The sequence below is a fragment of the Tamandua tetradactyla genome, chromosome 1, assembly GCF_023851605.1.
Source record: "Tamandua tetradactyla isolate mTamTet1 chromosome 1, mTamTet1.pri, whole genome shotgun sequence".
NCBI classification, from domain to species: Eukaryota; Metazoa; Chordata; class Mammalia; order Pilosa; family Myrmecophagidae; genus Tamandua; species Tamandua tetradactyla.
Window position 1 is genome coordinate 221,111,505 of NC_135327.1, and position 19,979 is coordinate 221,131,483.

Here is a 19,979-nt window from a genome sequence, read left to right on the forward strand (position 1 = left end):
AGATCTCTTCTGCTGAATATCCAAGTTCATGGCTTTTAAAATCTGCCTTCCAGCCAAAGCCACTAGTCAACTTTGCCAGATTATCTGCCATTTTTAAACAAGGACTCCCTTCCTTCCCGTCTGCAATGACACATGCCTCGTTTCTGTCTAGAGCCTGGTCAGAGGTATCCTTAGGGCCCACATTTCTACCAACAGTCTCGGCAAAGCATTTTAGGCCTTCTCTGTCAAGCTCCTCACAACTCCTCCAAAATCTTCCCCTTATTCATTTAAAAAGCCGTTCCACCATGTTTGGTACGTGCAAATGGCTGCAGAACCCCACTTCTCTGGTACCAAAATCTGTTCTAGTTTGCAAGCTGCAGGAATGCAATATACCAGAAATGGTATGGCTTTTAAAAGGAGGAATTTAATAAGTTGCTAGTTTACAGTTCTAAAGCTGAGAAAATTTCCCAATTAAAACATATATAGAAATACCCAATTGAAGACATCCAGGGAAAGATACCTTGGTTCAAGAAGGCTAATGATGTTCATGGTTTCTCCCTCAGCCGGTAGGACACAGTGAAATCTGATAGCTTTCTCTTCTGGCTTGTTTCATGAAGCTGCCTGGGAAGTATTTTCCTTCTTCATCTCCAAAGGTTGCTGGCTGGTGGACTCTCTGCCTCGTGGTTCTCCAGTGTTCTCTGCTTTCTCAGAATCCCATGGCTTTCTCTCTTGCTGTTCTCTAGCTTCTTCCAAAGTGCTTCTTCTTTTAAAGGATTCCAGTAAAACCAATCAAGACCCACCTGGAATGGGTGGAGATGCATCTCCACCTAATCAAGTTTAATACCCACACTTGATGGAGTCACATCTCCACGAAGATAAGCTAATTTAAGTTTCCAATATACAGTACTGAATAGGGATTAGAAGAAACCACTGCTCCCACAAGGTTGATTAGGATTAAAACATGGTTCTTCTAGGGTACAAAAACCTTTTCAAACTGGCACAGTATACTATAGTGTTTTCAGGCAGAAGCCACAAAAAGGCCTAACTGGAGATACTTAGCATAAAATTCAGTAGTCAAACATCTCGTTAGTCAGAGAAAAATGAGTCATTTTTACAGGAATTAACAAGAGTGGTTAGACAACAAGAGAGCCCCCACCACATTCTAGACCAGAATCCCTGAAGACTGACCCTGGTCTGTGAAGTACTTATTAATGGTCAATGACAAGATAAGCACAGAACTTGAAAGTAAGAGAACAGAATATTGTGTCTATTGAATCTAGTATTAACAATTAGGCTTGCATTTTACATTTTGTTTTAAATTTCATTTTTATTTTATTTTTCTAGTAATTCTCTTTTCTTAACAGTTATTTTTTTAATTTTTCTAAATAAAATTAATCAATATAAACACAAACATTTTAAATGCATAAACACACCATACTTGGTGTGCAATCAATGGCTCATAACATCATTGCATAGTTGTATATTCATCACCATGATCATTTCTCAGAACATTTACATCACTCCAGAAAAAGAAATAAAAAGAAAAAAGAAAAAACAAAAAACTCATACATGCCATACCCCTTACCCCTTCCTCTCAGTGACCACTAGTATTTCCCTCTACCCAATTTATTTTAACATTTCCCCCTATTATTTACTTATTTTTAGCCCATACTTCTTACACATCTGTCTATACTGTAGATAAAAGCAGCATCAGAACAAGGTTTTCAAAATTGCACAGTCACTTTGTGAAAGCTATATCATTATACAATCATCTTAAAGAAGCATGGCTACTGGAGCACCACTCTACAGTTCCAGGCACTTACTCTAGCCTCTCTAATACACCTTAAACTAAAAAGGGGATACCTATATAATGCATAAGAATAATGTCTAGGATAACCTCTTGACTCTATTGAAATCTCTCAGCCACTGACACTTTATTTTGTCTCATTTCTCTCTTTCCCTTTTCAGTTGAGAAGATTTTCTCAATCTAATGCTGAGCCCCAGTTCATTCTAGGATTTCTTTCCCATGTTGCCAGGGAGGTTTACACCCCTGAGAGTCATTTGCCACATAGAGAAGAGAAGGGCAGTGAGTTTGCTTGCCATGTTGACTGAGAGATAGGCCACATCTGTCTGAGCAACAAAAGAGGTTCCCTGGGGGTGACCCTTAGGCCTAATTTTAAGTAGGCATAGCCTATCCTTTGTGGGGATAAATTTCATATGAACAAACCCCAAGATTGAGGGTTCAGTCTATTGATTTTGTTGTCTTCACTGCTTGCAAGAATATCAGGCCTTCTCCAAATGGCGAAGTTGAATTTTCCCTCTTTCTCACCATTCCCCCATGGGAACTTTGCAAATAACTTTTTATTCACTGTTCAGATAACTCTGAGATTTATCGGGGCATCACTCCGGACAAACCTACAAAATATGCCCTATTCAAGGTTATATGTACTTATGGTGTACAAGTAAATTGTCCACATAAGTTATATTAGAAGATACACTAGTCAAAATATAAATTTTGTACCAAATAAGCATTTGTTGCTTTAGTCTCAAACATAAGCTAAAGTTTTTAAATATGAGTTACCATCTATTTTCAACACCCTGCAATATTGACATTCCTTTGTTCTTCCTCATGCAAAGACATTTTTTTAATTTGTACATTTAGTCACTATCATTGTACACTTTAGGCATTCCTACATTATACCATCTCAGTCTTTACAGTCTAGCTTTCCTTCTGATTTCATTTGTACCTACAGCCCTCCTCCCTCTATCATTCTCACATTCAGCTTCATTCAGTGTACTAACATTATTGTATTACTGTTAGGTAGTATTATGCTATCCATTTTTGAATTTTTACAATCAGTCCTGTTGTACAATCCGTGTATCTTCAGCTCCAGTTACCCAATATTTACCCACTTTCTATCTCCTGATGGTCTCTGTTCTTAACTGAAATTCTCCAAGTTCATTCATTAATGTTAGTTCATATCAGTGAGACCATACAGTATTTGTCCTTTTGTTTCTTGCTAATCTCACTCAGCATAATGTCCTCATGTCCTCAAGGTCCATCCACGTGTTACACATTTCATAAATTTATTCTGTCTTACAGCTGTGTAATATTCCATCATATGTATATACCACAGCTTGTTTAGCCACTTGTCTGTTGATGGACATTTTGACTGTTTCCATCTCTTGGCTGTTTCCATCTCTTCCATCAATTAAAGTAATATACCATATCAACAAATCAAAGCAAAAAAACCACAGGATCATCTAGATTGATGTATAAAAGGCCTTTGACAAAATTCAACATCCATTCTTGCTGAAAACACTTCAAAGGATAGGAATACAAGGGAACTTCCTTAACATGATAAAGGGAATATATGAAAAACCCACAGTTAATATCATCCTCAGTGGTGAAAAACTGAAAACTTTCCCCCTAAGATCAGGAAAAAAACAAGGATGTCCACTATCACCATTGTTATTCAATACTGTGTTGGAAGTTCTAGTCAGAACAATTAGACAAGAAAAAGAAATACAAGGCATCAGAGTTGCAATGGAAGAAGTAGAACTCTCACTATTTGCAGATGATATGACGCTGTATGTTGAAAACCATGAAAAATCCACAGCAAAACTACTAGAGCTAATAAATGAGTACAGCAAAGTGGCTAGTTACAAAATCAACTCTCAAAAATCTGTAGTGTTTCTGTACACTAATAATGAACAATCTGAGGGGGAAATCAAGAAAAAATTCCATTTACAATTGCAACCAAAACAATAAAATATTTAGGAATAAATTTAACTAAAGAGACAAAAGACCTATACAAAGAAAACTACAAGAAATTGTTAAAAGAAATCACAGAAGACCTAAATAAATGGAAGGGCATACCATGTTCATGGATTGGAAGACTAAATATAGTTAAGATGTCAATTCTACCTAAATTGATTTATACGTTCAATATAATCCCAATTAAAATCCCAAAAGCTTACTTTTTGGAAATAGAAAAACCAATAACCAAATTTATCTGGAAGAGCAGAGTGCCCTGAATAGCAAAAAATATCCTGAGAAAGAAAAATGAAGTCGTAGTTCTCTCATACTACCTTACTTAAAGGAGTATTACAAAGCTACAGTGGTCAAAACAGCATGGTACTGGCATAAAGATAGATATACCAATGGAATTGAATAGAGTGTTTAGATATAGACCCTCTCATCTATGGACAACTAATCTTTGATAAGGCAATCAAGCCAACTCACCTGGGACAGAACAGTCTCTTCAATGAATGGTGCCTAGAGAACTGGATATCCACATGTGAAAGAATGGAAGAGGATCCATATCTCACACCCTATACAAAAATTAACTCAAAATGGATCAAAGACTTAAACATTAGATTTAAGACCATAAAACTTTTAGAAGAAAATGTAGGGAAATGTCTTATAAATCTTATAGCAGGAGGCAGTTTCCTAGATCTTACACCCAAAGCATGAGCATTGAAGAAAGAAATAGATAAATGGGAATTCCTCAAAATTGAACGTTTGTGCATCGAAGAACTTTGTCAAGAAAGTAAAAAGACAGCCTACACAATGGGAGGCAATATTTGGAAATGATATATCAGATAAGGGTCTAATATCCAGAATATATAAAGAGATTGTTCAACTCAACAGCAAAAACACAAACAACCCAATTACAAAATGGACAAAAGACATGAACAGACACCTCTCAGAAGAGGAAATGCAAATGGCCAAAAGGCACATGAAAAGATGCTCAACTTCTCTGGCTATTAGGGAAATGCAAATCAAAACCACAATGAGATATCATCTCACACCCACCAGAATGGTCATTATCAATAAAACAGAAAATGACAAGCGCTGGAGAGGATGTGGAGAAAGAGGGACAATTATCCACTATAGGTAGGAATGTAAAATTGTACAACCACTGTGGAAGGCAGTTTGGCAGTTCTTTAGGAAGCTAAGTATAGAATTGCCATATGATCTGGCAATACCATTGCTAGGTATCTACTCAGAGGATATGAGGGCAAGGACACAAACACACTTGCACACCAATGTTTATAGCAGCATTATTTACAATTGCGAAGAGATGGAAACAGACAAAATGTCCATCAACAGACAAGTGCCTAAACAAGCTGTGGTATATACATATGGTGGAATATTATGCAGCTGTAAGACAGAATAAAGTTATGACGTATGTAACAACATGGATGGATCTTGAGGACATTATGCTGAGTGAGATTAGCAAGAAAAAAAAGGGGTGGGCCATGGTGGCTCAGCAGGTAAGAGTGCTTGCCTGCCATGCCCGAGGACCCGGGTTCGATCCCGGTGCCTGCCCATGTGAAAAAAAGAAAAAGAAAAAGAAACAAAAGGATAAATACTGTATGGTCTCACTGATATGAACTTGGAGAATTTCTGTTAAGAACAGAGACCATCAGGAGATGGAAAGAGGGTAAATATTGGGTAACTGGAGCTGAAGATACACGGATTGTACAACAGGACTGATTGTAAAAATTCAAAAATGGATAGCATAATACTACCTAACAGTAATACAATAATGTTAGTACACTGAATGAAGCTGAATGTGAGAATGATAGAGGGAGGAGGGCTGTAGGTACAAATGAAATCAGAAGGAAAGATAGACTGTAAAGACTGAGATGGTATAATGTAGGAATGCCTAAAGTGTACAATGATAGTGACTAAATGTACAAGTTAAAAAAATGTCTTTGCATGAAGAAGAACAAAGGAATGTCAATATTGCAGGGTGTTGAAAATGGATGGTAATTCATATTTAGAAAATAGATGGTAATTCATATTTAAAAACTTTAACTTACGTTTGGGACTAAAGCAACAAATGCTTATTTGGTACAGAATTTACATTTTGACTAGTGCATCTTCTAATATAACTTATGTGGACAGTTTACTTGTACACCATAAGTACATGTAACCTTGAATAGGGCATATTTTGTAGGTTTGTCCAGAGTGATGCCCTGATAAATCCCAGAGTTATCTGAACAGTGAATAAAAAGTTATTTGCAAAGTTCCCATGGGGGAATGGTGAGAAAGAGGGAAAATTCAACTTCGCCATTTGGAGAAGGCCTGATATTCTTGCAAGCAGTGAAGACAACAAAATCAATAGACTGAACCCTCAATCTTGGGGTTTGTTCATATGAAATTTATCCCCACAAAGGATAGGCTATGCCTACTTAAAATTAGGCCTAAGGGTCACCCCCAGGGAACCTCTTTTGTTGCTCAGACAGATGTGGCCTATCTCTCAGTCAACATGGCAAGCAAACTCACTGCCCTTCTCTTCTCTATGTGGCAAATGACTCTCAGGGGTGTAAACCTCCCTGGCAACATGGGAAAGAAATCCTAGATTGAGCTAAGACTCAGCATCAAGGGATTGAGAAAATCTTCTCAACTGAAAGGGGAGAGAGGGAAATGAGACAAAATAAAAAGCCAGTGGCTGAGAGATTTCAAATAGAATTGAGAGGTTATCCTGGAGGTTATCCTTATGCATTATACAGATAACCCCTTTTTAGTTTAAGGTATATTAGAGAGGCTAGAGGAAGTGCCTGTAACCATAGAGCCGTGTTTTAGTACCTGTGTTTCTTTAAGATGATCGTTTAATGATATAGCTTTCACAAAGTGATTGTGTGATTGTGAAAACCTTGTTCTGATGCTCCTTTTATCTATGGTATAGACAGATGAGTAAAAAATATGGGTTAAAAAAAGTAAATAGTAGGGGGAAATGTTAAAATAAATTGGGTAAAGGGAAATACTAGTGGTCAATGGGGGGGGGTAAGGGGTATGGTATGTATGAGTTTTTTCCTTTTCTCTTTTTGTTTCTTTTTCTTGAGTGACGTAAATGTTCTGAGTAATGATTATAGTATATAGACCTATGTGATGATATTGTGAGCCACTGATTGCACACCAAGTGTGGAATATTCATACATTAAGAATGCTTGTGCTGTATGTTGATTGGTTTTATTAAAATAATTTTTAAAAAGGGGAAGAAATACAGAAAAAAGCCACAGAAGCTCAGAAATAAAGCCACAGAAGCAAGAAGCTGAAAGCAATGAAGTCTGGAAGAGAATGGAAAGACCAGCAGATGCCGCCATGTGCCTTGCCACAGTACAGAGGAGAACAAGAACGCAGGTAGTCAGTCTTCCAGGAGAAAGCATCATCTGTTAATGCCTTGATTTGGATATTTTCATGGCCTCAGAACTGTAAGCTTGTAAGTTAATAAATCCCCATTGTGAAAGACAACCCAGAGCTGGTATAATTGCATTTTCAGCAGCTTCAGCAAACTAAAACAGTTCCTTTACCTACACACACCAATGGCCATTTCTATAGGCTGTTGGTAGAGCTTGCTGGTGTAAGGGCTTTGTGGTTTTTGGCCAGCCCCTCATTGGAGAAGCAAAGCACAAAGATCTCTTGGCCTTTCTGATCCCCCAATCCGATGTCCTTTCCATTATACTGTCCCCCAGGATTCCGACCCCAGCAACAGGGGCCACACCAGTGACTTACTCTCTAACTCCCCATCTCTTTCTCTCTAATTCCCGTGCTCTCTTGTAAGGGCACAAAAGCTCACATTTTTATTACAGTCTGTTCTCTGGAGTCTGGTTCATGCAGTAAGCCCTATGAGCTCAGGCTTTGACTCTTGACATTTGAAAGTCAAACTTCTGGACTTCAAAAAATCTTTGCTCTCTCCCACAACCTGGCTCTTGCACATGAGAATCACTTTGGCTTTCAGAATGTTGCTTCTGTTATGACTTCTAAAAATCCATTCAGAAACTCAAAAAAAAAAAAGAAGAATTAAAAGTACCAGAATTAGTGACTACTAACATAAGTTAATACATATTTCTTAGTATTGAAATCTCTTTAACAGATAACTGACCTTAAACAAAAGCAATAACAAAGTATTGTGCAATCTACAACATTTATATATATGAAAAACATATAACCATATAACATAAAGGTCAGGAGGGGAGAAACGGAAGTATTCTATTATCAGGTTCTTATACTATATAAAAAGTGATATATTACTTGAAATTAGGTTGGAATAAATTTAAAAGTTTGTTTTAGTTTTCTTCGACTGTTATAACCAATTACCATAAACTTGATGTCTTAAAACAACATAAATTTATTCTCTTACAGTTCTGGAGACCAGAAATCCAAAAAAAAATTTCACTGGGCTGAAATCAAGGTGTTGGCAGGCCCATATTCCCTCAAAAAACTTTAGATAAGAATCTACTCCTTGCCTTTTCTAGCCTCTGATGGCTGCTGGCCCTCCTTGTCTAATGACCTTATCACCCCAACCCTCCAGGCCAGCATCTTCAAACCTTTCTGTGCTCCAATTTCACATAATCTCTTGTTGTGTGTGTCAAATAAACTCCATCTCCCTCTTTCTATAAGAAAATACATGATTACATTTAGGGTCCACACAGATAATTCAGGAAAATCTCACCTCAAACCTTTAACTTAATCACAACTGTAAAGCTTCTTTTACCAAATAAGGTAACACTTTCAAGTTCCAGAGATTATAAGCTGATATCTTTAGTACACAGCCTACTACAAATATACACTATGAACCCCAAGCAATTACTAAAATTAAAGAAAGATATAGCTAAGAAAAGAAGATAAAATTAAGTCACTGAATTTCAATTAATTTAATTTAAAGGAGGGCATAAAAAGAGAAAAAAAAGTAAAGAATACACGTAACAAATAAAAACAAACAGCAAAATACAGACTTATACCTAAACATATCAATAATCACATTAAATGTAAATGGTCTAAATACCTCAATTAAAAGGCATTGGTTGTCAAATTGGGTAAAACAGCAATACCCAACCATATGCTATCTACAAGAAAGAACTTAAGTTATAAAGACACAAATGGGTAAAAACAGAAGGATAGTAAAATATTGCCATGTTATCACAAATGAAACAAAGTTGAAGTAGCTATAGTAATGTCACACAAAGAAGAACCAGAGATAAAGAAGGACACGTCATAATGATAAAAGGGGCAAGTAACAAGAGGACATACAATCCTAAACATTTCTGCATCTACAGAGCTTCAAAATACATGGGGCAAAACTATATAAAACTATAATGAGAAACAGACAGATCCACAATTACAGTCAGAGGTCTCAATACTCTTTCTCTAAATAATTGATGGAAAAAGTACAAAGAAAATCAGGAGGGATACAGAACATTAGAACTACACTATAAACTATAAACTGATGGTCTAATTGATATCTATAGAACATTACACCCAAAACAAGCAGAATACACATTTTTTCAAATGCATATGGAACATACATCAAGATAGAATATATCCTAGGCCACTGTTCAAGAAATGACAAATATGAAAGAATAGAAATAATACTATAATATAATTTAATTTTAAATAATAGAATTCAAATTTAAATAATAACAGATGAAAGGAATGGGTTTACATGCTTTTCCACCCAATAGACTGTAAGCTCCTTGAGGACAAGAATCCCATTTTGTCCTTCTTAAAAACCCTGATACTAACATAACAACTGTGACAGAACTCAATAAATATTTGTTAAAATCAGTTGTCTAATAAAATAATAATAATAAAGAAAGATACCCCCAAATTCCAAAATACCTAGATATTTGGAAATTAAACCACACACTTTGAAATAACTTATGTGTCAAAGTGGAAGGCTCAAGGTAAATTAAAAAATATCTTGAACCAAATGAAAATGAGAATATATTTATTATTATTCTGGTTTTGGAGGGAAGGTAGATTCTAAAAGCCCAAAGCTGGGATACTTAGCTGAAGAGATTTCCAAATTAAATGTGGAAAGTATAGCCTGGTTTCTCCTTGCAGCTTATAGCGAAATGCCACAAGAGATAAGATGAGAACTGAACTCTTGGGCACAAAGAAACCTGAAATTGATGGTCTGGAAAAATCTGGGATTCCAGAAAGGAAGACTCCAGAGAATAGTGCCCAACATGAAGATTTAAACAAACATGGAACCAGTCAGCCATTTCAGAAAAAAAGTGAGCCATTTCAGAAAAAAACAGGATTGGAGATCCAGGAAGGATCTGCAGAGAATCCCTGAAGGATGATCCATACATATTATGTAGAAAACCAACAAGAGTGTTGTGGGATCTGTATAAATGGAACCACTGCCAGTCTGGATTTAAAGGGGCAAAAAAGGTAACCATGGAAGCAAAGGTCTGAAGCCAAGAAACCTCAGACCTGGAGAGTGGACTCACCCATGCACTTGGAGAGGAGTTTATCCCAAAGGCAGAGGGTAGGAGTATCAGTGCCTGAGGCCTCAGAGAGGGGGAAGCACATTTCTTGGGGATTTTGAGGGGAGTCTGTTTGCTAACCCATTGTTCTGGATGGGCTGAGTGTGTGCTCCAGACATTGCAGAGATCCCGGGTGCTGCCCCCATGTCTGGAGAGGGTGGAGCCAAGGAAAAGGAGGTCTCCCTAATGTCCTCCATGGTTGCATTTTGAGTGAACAGGGCTGCTGTGTAAGCCCTTGGAAAGGATGGGACTGTCACTTTCTAAAGCCATGAGGATAAATGACTCTCAGAATTTTAAATCTAATGGAGTTTGACTGGAAGGTTTTTGGAGCTTTTTGGGTCCAAAGACCCCTGTGTCCCTTCCAATTTATCCCTATGAAAATGGAAACTTTTATCTTGTAACTGGCCCTCCTTTGTATTTTGACAGCAGGTAACTTGTTCTGAGTTTTACAAGTCCAGAGCCAGTGGAGAATTTTGCCTTACACAGACTATGCCTGTAGCTAACTTTGATGAGATTTTGTACTATTTCTGTTTTTGTATTGTTACTGAAATTGTTTAAGGTTTTGTGATATTGTAATGGAATGAATGTATTTTGTATATGGAAAGAACATGTCTTTTTTGGATCCAGAGGGTGGAATGTGCCAGTTTGAAATTTTCATGTTTCCCAGAAAAGCCATGTTCTTTAATCCTTGTCAATACTATTAGGTGGGATCTTTTTGACTAAGTTGTTTCCATGGAGATGTGTCTCTACCCTTTCAAGATGGGGTCGCTTACTGGAGTCCTTTAAGAGGGAACTGTTTTAGAAAGTGCCAACAGAGCTCACACAGCCAGAGACCTTTGGAGATACTGAAGGAAAATGCCCTGAAGGAAGGCTAATGAAATGAGAAGAGAAAGCTATGAGACATTGTCATGTACCTTCCCAGCTGACAGAGTTGTTTGGATGGCATGAGGCTTTCTTGAGTGAAGCTAACCTCCTGTTGGTGCCTTAACTTGTACATTTTCATGGCCTTAGGACTGCAAACTTGCAACTTAATAAATTCCCTTTATAAAAGCTGTTTTATTTCTGGCAAATTACATTCCAGCAGCTTTAGGAAACTGAAACACAGAGATTTAGAGGATAGTGTAAAAATGAAGATTCAACATTTTAGGGTAACTAAAAGGATAAAATAAGAGATAAAAATAAGATATTACATGTAAAAACCAAAGGATAAAATGGTTGAAGTAAGGACTGCCCATAAAGTAATATCATTGAATGTTAATGGATTAAACTCCTCAATCAAAAGACACAGATTGACAGAATGGATAAAAATGTATCATCCATCTGTATGGTATCTATAAGAGACTCACCTTAAACCCAAGGGCACAAACAGGTTGAAAGTGAACGATCAGAAAAAGATATTCCATGCAAACAGTAACCAAAAAAGAGATGGGGTAGCTAGACTCATATCAGAAAAAATACTTTAAACGCAAAACTGTTAAGAGAAGAAGAAAGACACTATATATTAATAAAAGGACAATTAATTAAGAAGAAATAGCAATCATAAATATTTATGCATCCTATGATGGTGCCCCAAAATACATGAGGCAAACACTGGTAAAACTGAAGGGAGAAATAGATGTCTCTACAATAATACTTGGAAACTTCAGTATACCACTCTCATCAATAGATAGTCCTTATAGACAGAAAATCAATAAGGGAAGAGAATTTGAATAATATGACAAATGAACTAGATCTAACAAACATATACAGAACATTGCATCCCAAAACAGTAGAATATACATCCTTCTCAAGTGCTCAACTATTATACAGTATAGACCACATGTTGTGTCACAAAACAAGTCTCGATAAAGTTTAAAAGATTGAAATTATACAAAGCACTTTCTCTGATCATGACGGAAATTAATAACAGGTAGAGAGCCATAAAATTCATAAATATGTGGGGGTTAAAAAAAACACTCTTACACCACAATCAGTGAATCAAAGAATAAATGGACAGAAAGATCAGTAAATATCTTAAGACTAACAAAAACAACAACACAGCATAACAAAGTTAATAGGGATGCAGCAATCAGAGTTCAGTAACCACCTACATTAAAAAAGGAGAAAGAGCTTAAATAAAAGGCCTAACTGCACACCTGGAAGAATTAGATAAAGAACAGCCAACTAATTTCAAAGCAAGCATAAGGAAAGAAATAACAAAGATTATGGCATAAATAAATGAAATTGAAAATAAAAATAGAGAGAATCAACAAAACCAAAAGTTGGTTCTTCGAGAAGATCAACAAAATTGACAAACCCTTAGCGAGACTGACAAAGAAAAAAAAGAAAGTAGATGAAAAAAAAAAAAACAAATCCGAAATGAGAGGTGGGACATTATTACTGACTTCATAGGAACAAAAAGGATCATAAGAGACACTATGAACAACTATATGCTAACAAATTAGAAACTTAGTTGAAATGGACAAATTCCTAGCAACTTATCATGACTCTAAAAGCAACAGAAGACTACAGCAGACTAATTACAAGAGATTGAATCAGTCATCAAAAACTTGCCTACAAAGTAAAAGCCCAGGGTGGATGGCCTCACAGTTGAATTTCACCAGTCATACCAAGAAGAATTAATACCAATCTTTTTCAAACTCTTCCCAAAAAATGAAGAAGTGGAAACATTACCTAACTCGTTCTATGAAGTCAACACCATTCTAATACCAAAGCTAGATGAACATATTACAAGAAAAGAATATTACATTCCAAATTCTCTAATGAATATAGATGCAAAAATCCTAAATAAAGTACTTGAAAATTAAATCCAGCAGCACATTAAAAGAATTATACACATTGATCAAGTGAGTTTTATCCCAGGTATGCAGAGTGGTTCAACACAAGACAATTAATGTAATATACCACATCAACAAATCGAAGGGAAAAAAACATTTTCTCAATTGATGCACAAAAGACATTTGACAAAAATTCAGCATCCTTTCTTGATAAAAACACTTCAAAAGATAGGAATAAAAGGGAACTTTCTTAACATGATAGAGGGCATTTATTAAAAACCCACAGGTAACATCGTACTCAATAGTGAAATATGGAAAGCTTTTCCTGTAAAATCTGGAACCAGCCAAGTATGTTCACTGTTACCACTGTTACTCAATACTCTGCTAGGAATTCTAGCTAGAGCAATTAGGCAAGAAAAATAAATAACAAGCACCGAAACTGGGAAGGAAGAAGTAAATTTTTCACTATTTGCAGATGATACCCTTTATATAGAAAGTCCCAAAAAAATTTACCAAAAAAAAAATTTTTTTAAGCTACTAGAGTTAGTAAATGAGTTCAGCAATATGGGGGGATAAAAGACAAACAGGAAAAAATAAGAAGTGTTTTTATACACTAGTAATGAGAAATCTGAGGAAGAAACCAAGAAAAAAAGTTTTGTTACAATAGCAACTAAAAGAATCAAATATCTAGGAATAAATTTAAAGGACCTGTACACAGAAAACTACAAAACATTGTGAAAATAAATCAAAGAAGACCTAAATAAATGGAAGGATATGCTATGTTTATGGACTGGAAGATTAAATATGGTTCAATTGTTAATTTACCCAAAATGATTTACAGATTCAATCCAATCCCAATTAAATTCCCAACAGCCTACTTTGCAGAAATGAAAAGGCAAATTATCAAATTTAGTTGGAAGGGCAAATGGCCCCAGTTAGAAAAAAAATCTTGAAAAAGAATGAAGTTGGAGGACTCATACTTCCTCACTTTAAAGCATATTAAAAAGCCACAGTGGTCAAAACAGCATGCTACTGGCATAAAAATAGATATACTTAGCAAGGAATAGAATTGAGAGTCCAGAAATAGACGCTCACATTCATGGTCAGTTGATTTTCGACAAGATTGCCAAGCCCACTCAACTGGCACAGAAGAGGCTCTTCAACAAATGATGCTATGAGAACTGGATATTCATATCCAAAAAAGCTTAAGAGGAGCCCTAACTCACACCTTCTGCAAAAATTAACTCAAAATGGATCAAAGACCTAAATATGAGAGACAGGGCAAAAAACTCTTAGACAAAAATGCAGGGAAGCATCTTCAAGATCTTGTGTTAGGCAATGGTTTCTTAGACTTTATACCCAAAGTACAAGCAATGAAAGAAAAATGGATAAAAGGGACCTCCTCAAAATTAAATACTTGTGCTTTGAAGGACTTTGCCAAGAAAGTGAAATGACAGCCTGCTCAGTGGGAGAAAATATTTAGAAACCACATATTTAATAAGGGCTTAATATCCAGAATACATAAAGAATTTAACAACTCAATAACAAAAAGACAACTCAATTAAAAATTAGTGAAAGACATTGGATGGAGGTGGCCTAGGGGTACAGTAGCTGAAGAATGGAAAGGGGAGCTGTGGGGTGTACATGCAGTGGACTACTGGGCAGCCATGGGAGGGAGTGGGGTTGTGAGGCATGCAACTAGGTATATGAACCTTAAGGACTGTATGTTGAATGAAATTTCAGGAAGAGGAGGACAGATATTGTCATGGCTCAATCGTATGGACTAATTATAATATAAAAACTCAGTGAGCTGAGGTAGAGAAGATGCGGTGTCAGGTTGGGGCCTATTGTAGGGTTTTGTTTTTTTCTTTTTACATAGGCAGGCACCGGAAATCGAACCCGGGTCCTTGGGCATGGCAGGCAAGCATTCTTGCCTGCTGAGCCACCATGGCCTGCCCTATAGGGGGTTTTTGATTGTGGGCTTTTATAGCAGTTACATATATTTAGGAGTTGCAACTGTTATTTCTAAATTCTGAGATAGTGAGCTGTTTGTTTATAACCTGGTCTTTACCAGAAACTTTGGGTGTTTGTGTGACACGAGACTCAGTGTTGGAGATCTGAAGCTATGAAAGTCAGCAGTACCCCATACAGGAACTGTTAAAAAGTTGAAGGAATGATAGAAATTCGTGTAGAGAGGGTGAGGCTAATCTGGATGGGACTAGGGTGGGTTGGAATGCAAGGTAGAGGATGATGTTATTCATGTTTTGGAATTTAGGCTTCTTCATGAGACCAAGGAGAGAGATGTTTATTTGGTACAAAATTTATTATTTTGGGTACTTCATTTCCTGGTTTGGCTTGTGTAGCAGTTTGATGGGCACCATGGGTACATAGAGTCTTGAATGGGGCATGGGAATTTATTGGTTTTTCCAGGTTGCCCTGGTGCATCCTAGTGTAATGTGGGCAATGAATAAAGAATTGTTTATGAAATCCTCTCGGGACTGGGGAGAAAGGAAGAAGTGTTTAACTTCCCCACTTGGAGAATTTCTGATAATCTCATAGGCAGTGGGGACAGCCAGGTCAATGGGCCAAGCCTTTGATCTAAGGGTTTGCCCTATGAAACTTATTCCTGCAAAGGATAGGCTAAGCTTACTTGGAATTAGGCCTAAGAGTCACCCTCTTTTGTTGCTCAGAGAACCTCTTTAGTTGCTTGAATGTGGTCTCTCACTCTGTGCCAGCTCAGCAGGCGGGCTTGCTGCTCTCCGCCCCCTGCACAGAGCATGACCCCCCAGGGGTATAGATCTCCCTAGCAAGGTGAGACAGAAATCCCAGGATGGGTCAGGACCCGGCACTGAGGGATTGGGGGCCTTCTTGACCAGGGGTGGGCAAAGAGTGGGTGAGACAAAGTGGAGTTTTCAGTGGCTTAGGGATTTCAAACAGAGTCAGGAGTTTCTCCTGGAGGTTGTTCTTGCACATGTGTAGATGTCCCTTTTTGGTGTGTGGTATGTTGGAGTGGCTCGAGGGAGATGTCTGAGGCTCTTGCGCTGTGTTCTTGTGGCCTTGATTCTTGGAGACAATTGTGTAAAGATGTGGCTTTTGCAGTATGACTGTGTCATTGTGGATGGCTTATGTTTGAGGGTCCTTTTGTCCAGGGTATGGACAGAGAATGAAAAATTATGGATAAAAAAATGGATGGATGATGGGGGGATGGGGGATGAAATAAATTGAGAGGATGGAGGTGCTAGTGGTCAATGAGAGGGAGGGGTTGAGGGTGTGATATGTATGAGTTTTTTTCTTTGGTCTTTTTGTTTCGTTTTCTTGAGTGATGCAGATGTTCTAAAGGGTAATCATGGTGACAAGTGCATAACTGTGTGGTGGTGTTGTGGGCCATTGATTGTCACTGGTTATGGCATGTGTGTGCGTGAGGATTTGTTAATAAAAATTTTTTTTTTAAAACACATGGGTGAAAGAGTTGAAAAGACATTTTACCAAAGAGGAGATACAAATGGTTAAAAAGGCACATAAGGAAATTAAGAGGAGGTAGGGGCCAAGATGGCGGCTGAGCAAAGTGCGCGATTTAGTTTGTCCTCCAGAACAGCTACCAGAAACAGTATAGAACAGCTTCTGAGGCCAAGCAAGTGACCGGACACACAGCGTACCCCAGTCTGGATGAGCTGGACAAGCTGCAAGCCTCCCCAGAACCGTGAGTTCCCCAAGCTGCAGAGGCTGGTGCCCCTCCCCCACAGGCTGCTTCCCAGAGGGGAAAGGAAAGAGACTTTACCAGTAGCAGGGGCTGAGCCCAAACGAATGCCAATTGTGGAATTAATTAACAAATTCTGACTACTAAAAATAGGCCCCCAGCTCAGGTGAACCTGGGCAAAGCGGAGGTCGCTTGTTTTCGCCCCAGCGTCAAGGGGGAAGGGATGACAGAAAAAGAATAAAAAAAGAAACAGAGGTTTTTGTGGCTGTGTTTCTACAAAGGCTTGACCTTCTTTGGATGCAGTGGCAGGACTTCTCAGGCTGCAAATGCCCTATGCATAGGCAGAAACAAGCTCGTTTGAGGGCTTGTCTGGAGCCTGTGCCTTCCCCAGGGGAGGGGTGAAGCCCAACTCAGGCAGAATCCCTCCCTTAAGGAATTCAGACATCAGGGCTTGGTAATTGGAAGCCATTAAAACCAGCCTACAACTTCTCTGTCTCTGCCATGCCCCCAGCAGGGAGAGTCTGCCAAAGTTAAAGGTACCGCATCATCTTATGCTGGTGGGACCTGCAGTCAGACAAGCGCCACATACTGGACAGGATAAGAAAAACACAGTCCAGAGACTTCACAGGAAAGCCTTTCAACCTGCTGGGTCTCATCCTCAGGGAAAACCAATGTAGGTGACTCTTTCCTCCTCATAGGAGGCCAGTTTGGTCTGGGAAAATTCGGCAAGGGCCTATAATACCTAAGCAGACCCTCCTAAGGGTGGCGGGGTGGGGTGGGGGAGGCACCATACAGGCCAGGAAAGAAACAAGAAAACAAGAACTGAAAAATTCTCCTCTGTTAAAAAAAAACCTAAGATGGAGGACCAGAAAAAGCTGAACTGAAGGTCAAAGAACAGATATACAACAAATTCATCCAGCAAGAAAACCCTAGGTAAAAGAAGTGAAAGCAATCTCCAGAATAAACTAATTAAGATAATTAAATGCCTAGATGCCAGCAAGAAATAACAAATCACACTAGCAAAATTGAAGACATGGGCCAGTCAAAGGAACAAACCAACAATTCAAATGAGATACAGGAGTTGAAACAATTAATTGAGAATACACAAACAGACATGGAAAACCTCACCAAAAACCAAATCAATGAATTGAGGGAGGACATAAAGAAGGCAAGGAATGAACAAAAAGAAGAAATTGAAAGTCTGAAAAAACAAATCACAGAACTTCTGGGAATGAAATGCACAGCAGAAGAGATGAAAAAAACAACAGAAACCTACAATGGTAGATTTCGAGAGGCAGAAGATAGGATTAGTGAACTGGAGGATGGAACATCTGAAATACAACAAGAAAAAGAAAATATATGGACAAATATGAGCAGGGACTCAGTGAATTGAACAACAATATGAAGCACATGAATATATGTGTTGTGGGTGTCCCAGAAGAAGAAGAGAAGGGAAAGGAGGAGAAAAACTAATGGAGGAAATTATCACTGAAACTTTCCCAACTCTTATGAAAGACTTAAAATTACAGATCCAAGAAGTGCAGTGTACCCCAAAGAGAATAGATCCAAATAGACGTACTCCAAGACACTTAGTAATCAGAAAGTCAGAGGTCAAAGAGAAATAGAGAATCTTGAAAGCAAAAAGAGAAAAGCAATCCATCACAGATAAGGGAAACCCAATAAGACTATGCATAGATTTCTCAGCAGAAACCATGGAGGCGAGAAGACAGCGGGATGATATATTTAAATTATGAAAACAGAAAAACTACCAATCAAGAATTCTATATCCAGCAAAACTGTCCTTCAAAAATGAGGGGGAAATGAAAACATTTTCAGGCAAAAAAATCACTATGAGAATTTGTGACCAAGAAACCAGCTCTCCAAGAAATACTAAAGGGAGCACTAGAGACAGATATGAAAAGACAGAAGAGAGAGGTGTGGAGAAGAGTGTAGAAAGGAAGACTATGAGTAAAGGTAAAAAGAAGGAAAATTAGATATGACATATAAAATCCAAAAGGCAGGGGCGGGCCGCGGTGGCTCAGCGGGCAAAGTGCTTGCCTGCTATGCCGGAGGACCTCGGTTCGATTCCCGGCCCCAGCCCATGTAACAAAAACGGAGAAACAGAATACAATAAAACAAGAAAATGTTTAAAAATGTTTCCCTTTCTTCCTTTCTTCCTTCCTTCTATCCTTCCTTCCTTCTCTCTGTCTTTCCTTTAAAAAAAAAAAAAAAAAAAATCCAAAAGGCAAAATGGTAGAAGAAAGTACTACCTGTACAGTAATAACACTAAATGTTAATGGATTAAACTCCCCAATCAAAAGACATACACTGGCAGAATGGATTAAAAAACAGGACCCATCTATATGCTGTCTACAGGAAACACATATTAGACCCAAGGATAAACATAGTTGAAAGTGAAAGGTTGGGAAAAGATATTTCATGCAAATAACAATCAGAGAAGAGCAGGAGTAGATATACTAATATCCAACAAATTAGACTTCAAATGTAAAACAGTTAAAAGAGACAAAGAAGGATACTATGTATTAATAAAAGGAACAATTCAGCAAGAAAACATAACAATCATAAATATTTATGCACTGAACCAGAATGCTCCAAAATACATGCAGCAAACACTGAAAAGAGAAATAGACACGTCTACCATAATAGTTGGAGATTGCAATTCACCACTCTCATCAATGGACAGAACATCTAGACAGAGAATCAACAAAGAAACAGAGAATTTGAATAATACAATAAATGAGCTAGACTTAACAGACATTTATAGAACATTACATCCCACAACAGTAGGATACACCTTTTTCTCAAGTGCTCACAGATCATTCTCAAAGATAGACCATATGCTGGGTCACAAAGCAAGTCTCAATAAATTTAAAAAGATTGAAATCATAAAAAACACTTTCTCAGATCATAAAGGAATGAAGCTGGAAATCAATAATAGGCAGAGTGCCAGAAAATTCACAAATACGTGGAGGCTCAACAACACACTCTTAAACAACCAGTGGGTCAAGGAAGAATTTACAAGATAAATCAGTAAATATCTCGAGGCAAATGAAAATGAAAACACAACATATCAAAACTTATGGGATGCAGCAAAGGCAGTGCTAAGAAGGAAATTTATTGTCCTAAATGCCTATATCAAAAAAGAAAAAAGGGCAAAAATTCAGGAATTAACTGTCCACTTGGAAGAAGTAGAGAAAGAACAGCAAACTAACCCCAAA